This window comes from Pteropus medius, unplaced genomic scaffold, assembly GCF_902729225.1.
Source record: "Pteropus medius unplaced genomic scaffold, Ma_sr-lr_union100, whole genome shotgun sequence".
Taxonomy (NCBI): domain Eukaryota; kingdom Metazoa; phylum Chordata; class Mammalia; order Chiroptera; family Pteropodidae; genus Pteropus; species Pteropus medius.
The window spans coordinates 4,418,664-4,434,895 of NW_024354550.1; the positions used below are offsets into that span (position 1 = coordinate 4,418,664).

The 16,232-nt window shown below is 32.5% G+C and overlaps 2 pseudogenes; both read right to left on the reverse strand.

The window, feature by feature from the left end:
- Window positions 1-417: 417 nt before the first annotated feature.
- LOC120596675 (uncharacterized) lies at window positions 418-533 on the reverse strand (annotated as a pseudogene).
- Window positions 534-1,387: 854 nt separating this feature from the next.
- On the reverse strand, window positions 1,388-1,506 carry LOC120596673 (uncharacterized; annotated as a pseudogene).
- Between the last annotated feature and the right edge of the window lie 14,726 nt (window positions 1,507-16,232).

Here is a 16,232-nt window from a genome sequence, read left to right on the forward strand (position 1 = left end):
GCTTCCATGTGGCTTTCTTTCTCTCTTGGATTGCTCATACTGGACGACTTAGATGACATGTTGCAAGGATACCCAAGCATTCATGAGGAGTGACTCATGTGGATACGAACTGAGCCCTCTCCTACCAACAGTCAACATTAACTTGTCAGCCATGTGAGTGAGCCACCTTGAATGTAAATCTTCTAATCTGCGGATGACTATAACTCTGGCAACATCTTTATGTCAATGAGATCCTGAGCCAGAAATGCACACCTAAGCCACTCTCAAAGTCCTGACTGTACAAAATGTGAGAGATAGTAAATGTTTAGTTGTTGTTGTAAACCACTAAATCCTAATCCGTTACTTAGCTTTAAATAATTAGCAAAAAAAAAAAAAAAATCAAGACATTTAATTTTTTACTTTTTTTATTATTATTTATGCCTACAGCACCTGGTCTTTCTAGGTGGTCTCCCATCCAAGTACTAACCAGGCCCAACCCTGCTTAGCTTCCAAGATCAGACATTGGGCTTGTTTAGGGTGGCATGGTCATAGACCATGGACTACATAATTCTCTGAGGTGTGAACCCAGGACCATCTACATGTAAAGCAGATGTGCTAACCAGTACACTATGGCACCACATCTAAATGCTGAGACATTTTAAGCTCTAGTGATTAAGATTGTGATAGCCGTAGATTGATAAATACATAGAACTGTGGAATTGATAAATACATATAATCTGGAAAGAAACACACATCAGTAAAATCTCGATATGTGGCAGATTTGTAGAACAATAGAAAATAATTCAGAAAACTTAATGAAAAAGAAAATATAGGATTCCTGCATCACACCATATACAAAAATATCTAATGGCTTAAATATGTAAAATTAAAAAAAAATTAAGCTTTAAAATTTTTGAGAAAACATAAGTAAATATCTTTATAGATTTAGGATAGGGAAGAAATTTTTAAACAAGATAATATTTCTAAAAGTATTACTTAATTAAGCTTAAAATTATCTGAAAATATTTTAGAATAATTCATTTTCAAATTATTCAAACTATGGAAAATAGAGGATTATAACCTGATAATAAAATTTACCAGCTATTATTTGAGAAACAGGATGGACCTAGACATAAGGAAAAAGTAAATAATTTCTAATTGTTGTCACTAATTCTGTCTGTATTTTTGTAATGTTTTTCCTGAGGCCTGTGGTGTATTTGTGCCATTCTAGTTGTTTATGAGCCTTTCTGTTTAAAAATAAGAACAAAATTATTAAGTAAGCATTGAAAGGAACCAGACTCAAATCCTTCAGATTTTTCTTTCTTTCTTTTTTTTTTTTTTTTTTTTTAGGCGAGGCAACCCTTGGTTGACCTCATAGATTTCAAGGAGCTTATTTTTTTATTTTTCACACCTATAGTATCTGGACTTCCTAGGCGGTCTCCCATCCAAGTACTAGCCAGGCCCTACTCTGCTTAGCTTCCAAGATCAGATGAGATTGGGCTTGTTCATGGTAGTATGGTTGTAGACTTCATTTCTTTATTTATTCCTCTTCCACTCCCCTGGCATCAACAACTTCAATCACATCTAGACTCCTGAATACAAACATATTATCAGTCCATTTTTACTAGTCTAGAAAGACTAAAATAGCCCTTTCTTTGTTTTCTCAGTTTAGCTGAAGCCACTTAGAATTTCTCAATGTGACTTTACCAATATTTAATCAATATCAGGAGAAATGAAGACAGAAAGTAACAATTATGCCAAAGCATAATAATAAATATTTGCCAAATATTGATTTTTAAAATTCTAACATGGATAAATGTTAGGCTTTATTGTGCAGTCCCAGATTCAGCTTACTGACCTAATTTTTTTCCTCTCAATTCCTAATTTGATGTGGAATAGTATAGAGCAGAGACATTCATCCTATCTTTTTGATATTTCGCATTACATCAAAACTTATTATTACACTCTCAAACATACATACATATAAATATACATTGTGTATGACTAAAACAAAATTTCACAAAATAATGTCAAGCCATTATGAGCAATGCATTTAGAATTTCTTTAATACTGATCAAAGCCTACTAAATTTATTTCATGATACAATTAGGGATTACAAAATCAATAATATTATTTTAAATAAAATAGAATAAGGTATAAAAGAAAAGTGCCAGAGTAGATCACGAGTAGTAAGGGTAAATATTGTTTGTTTCTTTCATATGTATTTTATACATAATTTTATATATAAGAATTCTGAATGTATTATACAGTGTTATATAAATTTTCCATTGTCAGTCTTAGCAAAGTTGAAAGCTATTGATTAATTTTCCTCCATAAAAGTTCTTTTCTTTTTTTTCTATCATTTTAGGGATATTTTTTATAGCCCTATTCTTTGCCCCTCCTTGCTGTGCTCTTTGGGCAATGTTTGCATTACTTAGCCCAAGCAAATAGGCTAATTCAGGGTTGTTATTCAGCCTCAGCATCTGCAAGCCTAATTTGGTCAGTGTATAAGTACACTCATCTGCCAGTTAACACTGCGCCTGGGTCTCCTTCGTCTGTGACAGCAGGAAAGTAGAGATAGTGGCTACAGATTTATTACTATGGGTGTGACATGGCCCATTGCCAAGGATGCTCGAGCTGAGAAATTAATGATAGCAATTGAGGCCCAAGGGTATAGGAAGGGTTGAGCATCCTACCATCTGGTTAGGATAATGTCCACCCCCTTCGCTCAGATCTGCTTGCATCCTTTTTATGGTACTTGAATTTTGTATGAGGACAAGAAACCCTCACAACTTCCCTGGAAGGAGAGGAAAATTTTAATCCTTAAAGATAGTGGTCATTTGAGGTTTTGGAAAGCAAGCTACAATTTTTATGCTACCACTAATCCTAGATTTATAATTGACATTTATCATCTCTCATCTTCATCATCCATTCCAGATTCCCTAGTCATTTCCTGGAAGTTCTGGTGATCTGGGTCTCATTCCCCTGGGAATATCTATGATCTAGACTTTATTCCTGAGAAGCCTGCATCCTTAGTTGTCTTTTCCTTGTTGGGCTATGGCGGCTGCCATTGCTCATTTACTGTTATCACTGGACACAAAAGCACCATCAAGGGTTGTTCCAGTGCATGGCCTGAGTCCTGGACACACTCCTCAATACTCCCACTGTGAAGTGGCATCCAGAAAGCCTCATTTAATATAGCAACTCTTTTTTTTCCCAGTTTTATTGAGATGTAATTGACATACAACGCAATTTAAAGTGTGCAGAATAATGATTTGATGTATGCATATATTGCAAAATGATTACCAAAATAAGTTTAGTTAACATACATGACCTCATATAGTTACATTTTTTCCTTGTGATAAGAACATTTAGTATCTACTCTATTAGCGACTTTCAGATATGTAACCCCTTTCTTTGTCCGTGATCTCCTGGCATGAGGAGCCCAAAGTGGCTAGGTGGTAGTTGTAATTTTCACCCCAGTAGAACCCTTACTATGACCCTTAGTGGAAGCAACCCCTCAGTAAACATTTGTCTGATTTACTTCTATTGGCTAAGTCCCCACGAACATAGTTGTTTATTAGCACTTTAGCAGTGATCAAATGGGACAGAAACATTTGATGGAGGACTGGAGAGAGAAAGAGGCAGAGGAAGAGAAAAGGAAAAGAATGGGAGCTGGAAAGAGAAATAGGCATCGCCAGAAGTGCAAATGGGTCTTGTTCATATTTCAAATACATTTCACAGTGTGGGGCCTCTCGCATGTCCCAGATTACAAAGTACAGATTCAGATTTTTGATTATTCCAAGTTTAATAGGAATACTTTCTTGAAGGAAGGTAAAAATATTTTTGACATACAAAATTTGTTTCTCATTTAGAGGTTATGGATGTCATTCATGTGGTTATTAGATGAGTAGTATATGACGTCTGAGAAACATGGAAAGAGAATACTTCTACTCCTAAAATATGAAGTTGACCTGAAAACATTTATCAAGTCTTTTGTTTCAGCATTTTTAAGGAATGGAACAAAACCACCCCAGGAACTAGTCCCACACTGCCAAATCCATGGGCATGGCTTTCTTTGTCTTTTCTTTCTCTTAATTCTATTCCTTAGAATCATAACCACTCTATCACTAAGAATAACCCCAACACACACTCAAAAATGGGCCCATTCAATTTTTTTCTACCTCAGTAGGTGTAAGTGGTTCATTAGAATAATCTCAGCAAAGAGTTTTGGATTTAAGAATTTTAAATAACGACAATTATAAACTACTTTCCTCATCCCCTGGCAGAAACCAATCATTAGAAACACATCACCTTATTACCTGCTAGAAATGAAAGAAAATTTATTTTCCAAGAGAAATCAAATAGAGATCCTAGTTTAAGCAGGAAAATTAGTACACAACCACACAGACACAAATGTGTGTGTGTGTGCATACACATATATACATATATATACACATTATTTCTATAACCTGGTTCCGTGTCTTTCTCTGTTTGAAATATTCTAAATACGACTTTTTCATGACCATGTTCTTTTAATCCTTCAAGTTCTTCCAAATATTACTCCTGAGGAGATTATTCTTTGACAACCTTAGATAAATCATCTCTTTCATCAATCTCTATATAATATATGTCATCTTTATGAGTATCTAAAATTTCATTCATTCATTCATTCATCCATTCATGTGTTTATAGTCTCTCTCTAAAGGCAAAAAAACTCATTGAGAAAAGGTAATCTATTGGTTTGGTTTACAAGTACATGAATCTCTAGAGCGTAGATTAGTGTTTGGCACACAGAAAAACTCAATAAATACTTAATATGTGGATCATACATTTTACAGTTTTTGTTATAGCATAAGAACAGAGGTTATTGAGGGTATAGGACATCTAAAGAAGTGATTCCCACCCCTCTCCTTTTTTGGTTGCTATCCAGATATCTTAAAATATATTCCTACAAGAAGGATTTATGTTAGTCAAAAGTATATGTGAATGCATATGCAAATATCAGGTTACATTAAAAAGTGCCTTTCACATTTGATATTTTAACCAATTATAGAACAAATACTGTGAATAGTACAAAATATTGAGTAATAAAAAGTTTACATTGGTATTTGGGATGAAGCATTTACACCAGCTCACCCCACACTTCATTGCATTTCACTTTATTGAGTTTTTGATTTATTATTGAGATGTTGGATGATTATTTCAAAAAAGTACTGGATAAAAGGAAGAAATTCTTCAAAAATTTGAAATTGCAACAGATCAGCCACAATGTCAATAATCTATATATAGAAAATTGGGAGTTAGCTGAAGATGAATGTTTCTAATTTTGATGGTATCTTTGAGAAAGCAACACTCATGGTTTTCATCAGGTTGAAGGACCTTCATTGTAATATAATTCCTGTATGCTATCGTATTTTTCCAATCCACTTCAAGGAAAGTTTGCATTGTTATAAAGATGTGTTGTTTGCATGGCTTGGTACATCACTGTCATACTATTATTCTTTAAGTATTCTGAATACTGTTGCCAGACTAAAAGAGATTGAACTAAAAAATATATATGTATTTGATTGTTCTTGTAATTTTTGGTATATAAGTTAGGCCAGATGCTTTTAGTTGATAAAAAGAAAAAAAAGAAGAAGAAAAGAAAAGAAAAGAAGAAAAGAAAAGAAAAGAAGAAAAGAAAGAAAGAAGAAAAGAAAGAAAAAGAAGAAAAAAGAAAGAAAGAAAGAAGAAAAGAAAAGAAAGAAAAGAAAAGATAGAAAGAAAGGAAGGAAGGAAGGAAGGAAGGAAGGAAGGAAGGAAGGAAGGAGAGGAAGGAAGGAAGGAAGGAAGGAAGGAAGGAAGGAAGAAAACATTTGTCTTTTTTTCTATTACATATTTTCTCCTTTTGCTCCCTATCTGTCTCCTCAACTCCACACCACTAAAATATTCTAGATTAAAAAAATAGAAAATATTTTCTAAAAAATTTTTGGAACAAGGTACATAGTTTATATGCATAATAACAATACCAGCCATTGAATACCTTAGAATACCAAACTGTACAACTACATGACATCAGATATCTTTAACTTAACTGGGTAAAAAATTATATTCTGACCTAGCATTTATAATATTAGTTCACATTTGTTGTCAAGATGAAGTACTAATTCTTGAGCTTGGCCATTTCCATCATATATATCTATACCTATCTATCTATCTATCTATCTAGCTAGCTAGCTAGCTAGCTAGCTAGCTATCTATCTATCATCTATCTATCTATATACTAAATTAATAGTATATATATGCATATATGCTATATATATACACTAAATATATATATATACTAAATTATAGTATAGCATAGTATGTATATGTATATATACTATATATATGTACACTAAATATATATATACTAAATTAATTGTTAATTTAAACCTTGGCAACACTTATATTGACTTTATTGTAGTGGTATACATCTCTTTCAGAATAAAGTATGTTATAAAACAGGAAGTTCAGCCTTTCAGAAAGATCAAACACACTAGTCATTGTTTCATTCAGTATCAGAATTATACGCTATGCTGTATATTTTTTTACATTACATGGGAAATATTTTTAAAGAGGAGAAATGTGAATTAATAATGTTGCCCACAAAACACATTGCTCATAAATGTTATAATCTGATAATTATTTTTATTTATATTACCTTATATTTTTCTTATAAGCTTGTACACACTATGCTTTGGTGTCCCATCATTTACTATGGGAAAGTTCAGGCTGGCTTGTAACATGTTTCATCTCCAGAATCTGTGTGTTAGATATGCAGGTCATATTACCAACACTGAATCTTGTACATTCAAATTATTGGAGACCCTCCGTTGTGACTAATCTTTAGATATATAAGGACCTTTTTTCACTGCTCTGTCAGCCATTAAATTCATAGCACTGAACTCCTATCATCATTTGTGATCATGAAATAAAATTTGCTTTAATACAGTTTTATACATGTACAGCTTTGAATTTTTTTCTGTTGAGAAACAAACTATTATGCTGAGATATTACAAGAACATTTTAAAAGATAAAAAAGAAAAAGTAGTTTTGCATAAGTTTCAGGATAGCTGAAAAATAATGTGACACCCTAAATAGCTATGTGCAAAAAAGGACTGACATAGAGAAACATATTCTTTATTATCACCTTCAGTAAGATACAAATATCAAGAGAACTTGTGTTAGATATCTATGATCTACATATTCATTTGCTTGATCAGGCTATTTCTTGGTGAATCAAAATGAAGAGGCACTTGGCTTGTTCTTTACCTTTTGAAAGTAATTTAATGATGCAACCACTGTAGATTTGATTTCCAATTATGTTATATGACAACCATATGTAATTATTATTAAAAAAATCCCTCATGATTTTATACAATATGTTCAGTACAGAAAAGTTTAAAAAATAAAATATACCAAGAATGAGATCTCCAAAAATTAAGTCAATATTTTTTTGTGTGTTTCTCTACCATTTAAAAATGTGTCAAACAATAAAATAAATATTTAAAATGTAGAAGAGATGGTTGATTCTCACCAAATATTCTATATGTTTCCCTATATTCCCAATCCCTCCTTGAGGTGAGGTTAGAGCAATGTGACCAGTTGTAGCTAAAAGACCATAAGAAGTAATAAATGTCACTTCAGGGCCAGCCTAGTTAAGCTTTAGTGTGCTTTCTGCATTCCTCGCTTCCCTTGCCACAGTGATCTGACAGCCTCATGTTGTGTGCAGTTGATGTCATTTCAAGATGGAGGATACCTGACATGCATTGGGCTTTATATCAGTTATGAAGAAAAAATAAACTCTTTTTGGTGTGTTAAAATATTAAAATTAAACTATCTTCATCACAAGTGAATAAAGTTTTTGTGGTATAGGTTATGTTAACAATACCCAGTAGAGTCATGTCTAAGGTGACCACATGTTGCAATTAACTGTCTATGTAGATTCTGTACTTCCTATAATTTTTAACATTCCATAGCAATATATTTATGGTGCCATAAGTAGTATCTTTATTTTTTTTCCTTTCAAATGTAAGCTTAACTAAAAGAGAAATAGTCAACTATGTCACTGATAGTTTTTAATAGGAAGAAATAATGATAGCAACAGTCATTGACAAAAAGCCTCTAATGTGTCAAGCTCTATGCAAACATCATTATTTGAATTATTTCATTCAATCCTACAAGCAGCCGTTTGATATAGAGACTATTATTAAGCCTTTTTTAGACATGAGGAAATGAAATCTCAAAGAGGTTAAATAACTTGTCCAAGGCTACATTGAAGAACAACTGGCAAAGTGAGGCTTTAAATACTGGGACTGAATCCATTGTCACCACTTAGAAGCAACACTATGTTTAACATTGGAAGCAATAAAGCTATAATTTATCTGGACACTCACAATAAATTAGTCCATCATTCTCCTGTTGATTCAACTACTACTGCATTTCACATAGTATCTTTCTATCAACACTTTAACCCATTCTCTGATATTAAAAATGAGTAATAGCAAAAAGATGCAACTAGCAACAAAATTACCTTTACGTAACTCCCTTCTTCTTCATCCCTTTCATAGCAGAAAGACTCTTCAACTGTTCTCCACTTTCTTATGTTCTACACAGTCCTCACCTTTCTCCAGTTCAGCTTTGGTCCTCATCCTTTAAGCCACACTCTTCTACTGTGTTCAACAATACCCACATCTCTATTTCTCAGTAACATTTATAGTGTGAATCATTCCCTCCTTGAAAACTTTTTTCTTCATTGTCAGCACATGTGCCTGTTTTTTCTGTCCCTTGTTCCCTCTTTTTGAACTACATAGGTTAAATCTATTCTATTTAGTACTCAGTGTTGGATTTCCTCAAGAGTTATTCCTTAACCTTTATTTTCACTGCTTACTCTCTACCTGGGCAATCTTATCAGGGCTATAGCTTCAGTTGTCATCGTACATTTCTCTCTTTAACCACGTTCTCTCATCTATAATACTCAATTTCTTATTCAATATCTCCTTATCATGTCTAAAGGAAATCTTAGAATCATCATGTCCCAAACAGAACTCATCATTATCTCCTGCCACAAATGACTATTGCCTTTTATCTTGTTGCATATTCCTAAAACCCAGGAGTCATTTTTGACCCATTACTCACTTATTTCCTTACCCTATAGTCAAACCATCTTTATTGGTTAATATTACCACAAAACGTACCTTTAATATGTCTATTCTCAGTCTCCATCAACCTAGTTGAAGATAACAATGGCAGTGATTATGCTGATAATAATAATAATTACTGCTAACATTTATTGACTTCTTGAATACTTAATACATGTCAGGTACTGAAGGGTTTGTAGTGTGATAGTGCACTTGCAGGTATCTACTCATTCTTCAACTCATTCACCACACTAAAGTCAGAATGATATAATTGAGAGAAAATGTAACACGTTGCTTCTCAAACCCACCTAATGAGTTACAGATGTTATTAGAATAAATAAATATGGCTGACAAGGCTTGCAAGATTTCACCCCTACTTACCTCTCTTGAGTCTTGATTTGTCATCCCCTCTTATCTCTTTATATTATACTCTACCTCTTATCTTCTTTTAAGTCCATGAATATGTAATTTATCTTTATTTTTACTTTTTGTGTGTGTGCGCGAATGTAGAGTAGCTGTTCTCTCTGACTCAACTTAAAGTCTAATCATCTTTGTGCTCTCTCTATTCAGTCTTCTGTCAATCTCCTGCTGTCCATGAATAGATCTGGTTCCATATGTGCCTAATGGTTTCCTTTACTCTGCAATAGTTACTTCAGTGGTTTAATGAGAATATGAGACTAATTTTGTCTTTCTCCACTAGATTGTAAGATTCATGAGACCAGACAGGTTGGCTCTTTCTGCTCACCTTTTTCACAGATATTAGGGTTCAGTGCACATGTGCTGGATGAAAAAATAAAGAACAGAATGAAGGAAAATAGTATTTCCTTGCAAGTTAATCAACTTAGACTTCTCTCTTTTACTTACCACTTTTTCCACACCCCAAACCAGTGGGATGTCAAGGCATCTGGGCCTGTAGATTATATATTTTAGATCTTCTCTATTCCACTGTCTTAAGTTTGAGACCTCATCATATTCATTCAAATTTCTGCAATAACTAGCATTACTGCTTCTCAGTTTTTGCTCTGTTTTACTATTCATATCAAAAGGGGTTATTTTTCTAAAACATAATCCAGAACCATTAAGTGGATCCTATTCGTTATCTAATACTATCTAACTAACCTCCCCGAAACTTAATGACTTAAAAATTTATTATTATCTTTTATGATCCTGTGGGTTGACATGATTCAGCTGGGTAGTTCATGCTTAGAGTCTCAAACAGGGCTACAGTTAGATATTGGCCAGAATTAGTCATCTGAAGTCTTTGATAAGCTGGACAACCCCAAATCACACACCGTATGACTTATTATTGTGGCTGGGAGCTCAACTGGGACTGTTGACTGGGTTGCTTATGATAGCTTCTTCATGTAGCTTCTCATATCATGGCTGCTAGATTCTAGGAAGAAGTATACCAAGAGCTAGCTCTTCAAGAGACCTAGGTAGAAGCCATGAGACTTCTTTACAACTCAACCTTAGAAGGACCATAGCATCACTTTCTCCATATTCTTTTAGTTGAAAGGAGTCACCAAGCCAGCTCATGTAATGAGAAAGGATAGTAGAAGAATGTGAATACTGGGAATGATGGTTCTTTTGAGGGCCATCTTTGAAGACCTCTACAATCTCCACAGCTTCACATGAGATACATCAATGGCACTTCATAATTATGCTCTTGCCTATACCTTGAATCTTACCCTTTACCCCTATCTCAACCTTATTTGCTTATATATACTCTTAATTGAATGAATTTAGTTCTCTGATTACAGTAAGCATGCACTTTATACCACTATACTTTCTTATAAGCTCTTCTCCAAGATGTTTTGTTTGCTTTATATTTGCTAGTTTTATCTAACTTTGTCTCATTCTTTAGAATACAAATAAAAAAAGTTCTTACTCTTTATGAGGAGTTTCTCTTGACACTTCTCCAGATGTTTTATATTCTCAGTGCAACCTATAATCCTCAGATACTGTAATCATTTAAAATTACTTAAGAATATTAATTATTTATTAGCCAATTTTATATGAAGAGGTCATGGTAGATAGTAGGGCAACCAATAAATTCTTATGGAATGACTGAATAAATAGAAACACTTCCTTTTTTTCTAGGCTATGCACATTTTTAAAGATGGTCAGGGTGTATTTAATTTTCAGTCTTTTTTAGTATATATATCACTTCATTATATGAGCGTTTTTGTCTTCCAAATGGCTTAACAATAAGCTTTGAATTATATATAAAATACAAGAGAAGCCTGATAACTATCAGTAAAATAATGCATTGGTTGCCTGACAGGAAGGTTATTCTATATAATTTGAGTAAAGATGTTCATAACTAAAGACTGAGATTCTTTACATGGTTTCATGAAATTCTATGCCATTATATGTGAAATGAAAGTTTTGCATAATTTAAAAAAATTCTTAAAGCAAATCACTTTAATTTACATAATGACAGTGCTCATCAAATTAATGTATCATGTGTCTAAAATATAATCTTCTGTGATTTGTTACAATATGTGTATGTGTGTTCTCATGATTGTGTGTGTATATGCGGAGGGCTCCCTTTATAAAGCTACCAAGTCATCAATTAAGTGATAGGGGAAAAAAAATCTATCTATCTATCTATCTATATATATATCAATCACATAATCCTCATAATTGACAATTATTTACTACTTAATTTTTATTGTAATAAGGCAATCAGTAAAATATTCTGTATTGATATAAATTTTTTCAGAGATATTTGTATTTTCTAAATTCAGTAGTTTTATAAGAGTTCTTAATATAATTTCACTTGTAGAATTGGATATAAACTGGACTTGTGCATCTCTCCAGTCACTACGTTTACTTTAAAAATTGTTCTTAGTTTGCATAAGTCATTTATTATAATTATTGAAGTAATTTTTTGGCGATTTTAAAATAAATTTTTCTTTCATATTTTACCTGTTTTAGAGAAAAGTTAATTTTAAATACTTAAATATGATTTTTTAAAATCATATAATCTCTTCAAAATGCTTCAATTTAATTGGTTTTATATGGAAAAACAAAGAACCTTGAAAGGCATCAGATTAAGGTCACAGGTCAGTGTTCAAGCAAAATAGAGCCGGCCTACCAAATGATTTCCTGTTATTAATCCGATAAATCAGAGATTTTGATAGATGTGAGCACTGGGATAGTATGTCAGTCTCATGAAAAAAACGCTGAACAGACACAGGTGATCAATGCTGTCAGAGTCTTAAAAATAAAAATTTTTAAAGGTCAAACGAAGCATTGAGAAGACTATCAATTGTGTTTACATATCCACAAATGCAGCTTTCCTAAGGTTTAGCTTAAAAGAAGTCTTCCTATGTTTTCACAATGAGCAAAGCTGATGAATTTTCAACTTGTTTTAAAAGAGCACACATGAGCACTCCAAATTTGTTTGGACTGACTTACACAGGCATTCAAAATTCATTTCAGACCCCAAATCCTTTTGATTTGTTATTTTCTTCTATTTAGCCTATTGTTGACTCCTAATATGATATTTCTGCCCACTCTCCAGGCCCTGTTCAAGTTCTGCTTCTTTTGAGATTTTACTTGAGTGTAACAAATCAGCATAAGTGTCTCTTCTTTGAACCAATAAAATAATGTTTATTTAATATGATTTATTTGACATTTAATGAATTTACTCTTAAATTATTTTCAATTAATCTTTCTACTTTCAATAAATGTTTTCTGAATACCTACCTATTAGACTCTAGTGATAAACAAATAGGATAGGATTTCTGCCTTTAAAAGGTTTACATTCTAGTGAATAACATACATTTTGTTTTGAAAATCTAATTAGAATAAGGGCCAGAAACAATGGCTTTCCCAGAAAAATATATTCATATAACATTTAGCACAGAAATTTAGAGGATAAAATCATTAAGATCATGAAAAGGGAGTTAGAGGATGCTTTCCAAGTAACACTTATATTGAGTGATTATCTAGGGAGATATAACAAATAGCACAAGCAAAAGGAAGAAGTGTGAAAAAGAATAGGACGTTTAGGAAACATTAATATTTTTTTTTCATGAGGCGGGAAAGTGGTATGAATGTAAGCTGCAGATATATGTTGGAACAAGCTGCAGATGGCCATATTTACTTGCTAACATTTCTACCTTGTTTGAGATGAGGGGGTGGATATCTCATCTTCTAAGATAATTATTATTTTTCTAGAACCTTAAGATTTTACCATATTTTTTTCTGTATCTTTCACTAACTCTTTTTCTATATCTTTCACTAACTACATAAGTGCCTGATGTAGTGCTTTGCAATATTAAATATTTAACTTATAGTTGACTAAGAAAGAATGGGAGGGAAGGATGGGAGAATATTATAGAATTAGTTGATATGCAGAGCTCTGGAAAGGATAAAAAAAAGATAATTGAATTATAAATTACTCTAGGCCAATTATATGTTAGTATAGTTTACTTTAATAGGATGATAGAAATAAAGATAATTGATGTCATTTTATAGGAAATGTTGTAAGTGAAAATATTTTTCTTATAACAGCAGTTTTGTTTTGTTGATGCTACTATAGATAAAATTATAAATATAACTATGGGACTCTAAATTAATCATAGTTAAATGATACAATATTTTATACCAGTAAAATATAAAAATATTTATACAACATTTTATCCCAGTAAACAATATAAAATAGTTATTAAAAATTTTTAAAAATATTTAGGTTATAATTTTCATGATGGCATAGAGTATACTTTTTTGGTCTAGTTAACTCTTGAGTTCCTATGCATTTTAAATAATATAACAACACACAGTAGACAGTTTATTTTACAAATATTTATTGAGAGACTTCTGAGTTCTAAGCCCCATTCTAGGAGGTGGGAGAATAGGAATAAGCAGAATAAGTCCCTCTTCTCAAGGAGCATATATTCTAAAAGAGAAACATGACAATAAGCAAATAAATAAATATATAATATGTGGTTTGATGATCGTGCCAAAAAAAAACAGGATGTATCAGTTATACATTGTCATAAAAATGCTATATTAACAATCACTAAAATCTCATCAGTGTCCTACAGCAATAAACATTTATTTGGCTTAAGTGTCCAGTGTCTGCTGGCAGTCAGCCCAGGTTCGACTGAGTGGCTCTGCAGATTTTAACTGGACTCATGCGTCTGAAGGTCGGAGGCTAGACTCAACTAAGATGCCTGGGCTGGATGTCTCTGTTCCACATTTCTCTTACCCTCCTCTTGAAATCAGCAGGCTACAAGCAAATCCTTCACATGGCAAAATCAGAAGTGCAAGAGATCAAAACCAACTAGAAAGTGCATTGAAAGCTCTATCTGTATTAAATCCACCAAGTAAAAAAGCCAAGGAATGAGAAACAATTTGCCCACTAGGATGCAAAAACGGGGAGTAAATTTTTTTTTGAACAATGACTAACCTACCATATCACGTAAGGAAATAGAATGTTATAGAGATGTTAGTTTAAATAGGGTGATCAGGACCATATTCATTGGTAAGGTGACATTTGAGCAGAGAAACATAGCGAGAGAGTAAGGCATGGAAATGTCTGAGCAGAAAAGGTTTAAAACAGAGAACAGTCATTTCAGAGGCTCTGAAGTCAGAGCAAGTGTTTCTGATTCAGGTACAACAAGAAGCAGAGCCCAATTTAAATAAGAGTGAAGGAGGGAAAGAGGCAGTGAGGCCAGGAAGAGAGACTGACTGATCAGATCATCTGCAGCTGTGTGAAGATGTTGGATTTTATTCTGAATGAAATGGGACACCATAAAGCATTTTGAAAAAAAGGCTGACATTATCTGGTTAAAACTTTAAAAGGATCAGTCCAGCAATGATTTTAGAATCGTTTGCATTGAACATATTCTGCTATTTTACTTTTTAAAATAATCTAGAAAGTAACCTTGTGAAGAGGACATGAACTATATGTGATATGTATTTGGACCCTTGCTATTCTTAAAATGTAAGTTAATAAATAGTTATGAAGTTACTCCTTGTTTTTATTTTGCTTATTTTATTCTAAGAACATGTAGAGTAACCTAATCGAGAAAATAATTTAAGAGAAGTTACTAGAAATGATTCAGATACTAGATCTGAATTAATCCCTTCACAGAGGTGAAAAAAAACTATTCCCACTTTATTCTTTAGTCAACTTTGCCATATCCAAGTCTCCTTAAAAAAATTATTATGAATTCTTTAAATCTTTCAAAGCTATTTCTTGATTTTGTTCTTGCCCTTTTTATTCCTAAACCTGGAGACTGGTGATTTTAACATAGAAACAATTGCTTGAAACTTAGTTGTGAGTGATTCAGCAGCACCTGAGCTGATTCTTTCTTTCTTGTTTGAATTTTGATGGAGTTGTTATTGAAAGCTGACGGAATTTGCAGTCATGTGGTACTGGGTCCAAACTTTGGCCTCACAGCTTACTAGCCATATAACCTTAGTCAAGCTGCCCGACCTTAGCTGTAAAATGCAAATAATTATGTCTACTTCATGGGAGTATCTATGAAAGTAAACTACAATAATTATGCACAATGCCTATTCTCTTATTTGTTGTAAAATAAGTTCTCAAAAAAGATAATTTCTTTTACTGCTGATCCCTTATCATAAATATTAACCAACACCTCTATGGTTTTAAAAAAATGTTGAATAGCTTTTAGGATTCTTTGATAGGTCAGGAGTTAAACGATGGAGAAAAATTATATTTTTCTTATTAATTTGTCAATTAGTGATGAAAATAAGCACCACTCATTCCAAATTATTAAATAGGATATGGTTATAAGTCTTCTTGCAATTATACAGCACCCTACTCTATATATAGCTTATGAAACATTGATCAATATATTAGAATGTGGCACTTAAAATGCTATAGAAATAACAAAACTAAAGTTTTACAACAAAATATGTAGATTCATATATGAAACCAAATTCTATATGGAATGATCAAATTAATATTTATATTATTAAAAAGTGAAGTATAACCTTAGTATCTCTGAACAATTATTAAAATTATCTTAATAACATAATTTTTCCTTAATTTTTGAGAAACAAAGTAAGAATCAACTATTGTTAATTTTTATTCTAAAATTGGTA